Source organism: Cyphomyrmex costatus, unplaced genomic scaffold, assembly GCF_001594065.2.
Source record: "Cyphomyrmex costatus isolate MS0001 unplaced genomic scaffold, Ccosl1.0 scaffold68, whole genome shotgun sequence".
Classification (NCBI taxonomy): Eukaryota; Metazoa; Arthropoda; class Insecta; order Hymenoptera; family Formicidae; genus Cyphomyrmex; species Cyphomyrmex costatus.
The window spans coordinates 63178-65184 of NW_017280244.1; positions in this window are offsets into that span (position 1 = coordinate 63178).

Sequence of the window (2007 nt, forward strand, 5' to 3'; positions counted from 1 at the left end):
TTGTGCTAATTGATTATTGATTATTCGTCTCAGAATCCTTAGTGTGTGATCTGCTTGCGAAATTCCTCCAAGGTGACGGAAATAATTTTCCTACGAATAAAAATTAAATAATCTCAAATATTTTGGACAAGTTTAAATGTAGTCATAAATATTGGAAGAGTTTTCGTTTTTCTTAAAACGGAATGCGAACACTTTGGAAAAAGAAAATAAGAATTTTACAATTTTCAGAAAAAACAACAAAAATCGACATATAATTGCTTACATAAGACGTAAAGGTAGATTTTTGTTTCAGAAGTTCATTAAAATTTTAAAGTTGCTTTAGTGATAAAGCAGGTATGAGAGCCTCTGTTTCTTCAGCTAACTTTTCTTCTATACCAGGGCTGGGCACATTTCAATTACTTGTATTTGAAATACAGTATTTGAAATACAAATACTATTTTAAATACTGTATTTCAAATACAACACAAAATATATTTTGTATTTTGTATTTCAAGAATGTTATTCAATGTATTTTGTATTTCAAATATAATTTCAATGTATTTTGCATTTGAAATACCAAAAAAATCCTATAATAGTAACATAAATTTTTTTTATATTACGGCGATATTGATTATTTTCGTTAACTTTTAACAAGCAGTGTGTCAAGTCGTCAGTGTTATCAAATCTTATGATCTCGCAAAAAAAAATAAGTTTCTCGTGAGGTTCTCGTGTAGTAGTACTCGTGTAGTAGTTGTCTGTGTTACTAATACTAATTCTACTAGTGATACAGACGAAGATTTTTTTATTTTTTCTCATCCAAAAACAGAAAAACAGCAATCTCTGCAGCAATTAAAGTTTGTATCGTATTTAAATGGCAAATCAAAGTCTTTATCTTCTTTAAACAATTACTTAAATGTGAAAAAAATGTTTATAAGATTTAACAGATGCAAGTTTATGTTCTTCTGCAGCTGTGGAGAGGCTATTTTCTTTTGCAGGATTTATTCAATCGCTTACAAAACAATCACTATCTGACAAATGTTTCCAAAAGTTAATTTTTTTAAAAGGAAACATTGCACTTATTTAAATAGAAATGTGGTTTAATTAATTTCAGTTCGTTATTTTTTGTTTCTGAAACAAATCAATTACTTTGTTCCAGTATTTATATATTTACAATAAAAAATTTGGAAATATTATGTATTTTGTATTTTAAAATAATATTTTGTATTTGAAATACAAATTTTAAAAGTATTTTGTATTTTGTATTTCAAATTGAAAAATTGAAAGCATTTTGTATTTTGTATTTCAAATACTAAGATTGCCAGTATTTTGTATTTTATATTTCAAATACTTTAATGATGTATTTTGCCCAGCCCTGTTCTATACATATATATATTGAATGATGATATCCGTAGACTCGTAAGATTTAAAAATCATAGGAAGTGAAAATGCCTACTCGAGTCATTATACGTCGATTAGCCAACAGAGGTCTATAGTTACTCATTCCAATTCTCGCAAGTGCCGAATTATATTACACTTAATCCTTGCATTCGTTTTATTTTACATATTTTATACAATAAGTTTTGTGAAAATGTTTTATATTACTTTTATGTTCATTTTACTCTATGATTTGGTAATTATTCACTTTAGGGGATCCACCTCCAATGATCTTGACCTTGACATATGTTGTCAAGGTCATGGCCCTGAGTAACCTCCAACAAGTTTTAGCCGTCGCTCGCCCTTCGTTAAAAAGTTATTAACAATCATATTTTTAAAATTAACATCGATATATAATACATATATGCTATTAAGTACTATTTGACACCTTCCTTTGTTCAGGAACATTAAACTTTCCACGCAAAGTAACTTTTACCTCCCCTCCCCCCCCTGCATAGGGACACACGACTTCTACGATTGTACTGTTCCTATGATTGTACTGTCGGAGGAGACCTCTGTGACGGTGTGGGTGCGGGGGGGTGGCCGAAGGCCGCCCCCTTGCACCCGCCCGTGTGTGTGTGTGTGTGTGTGTGT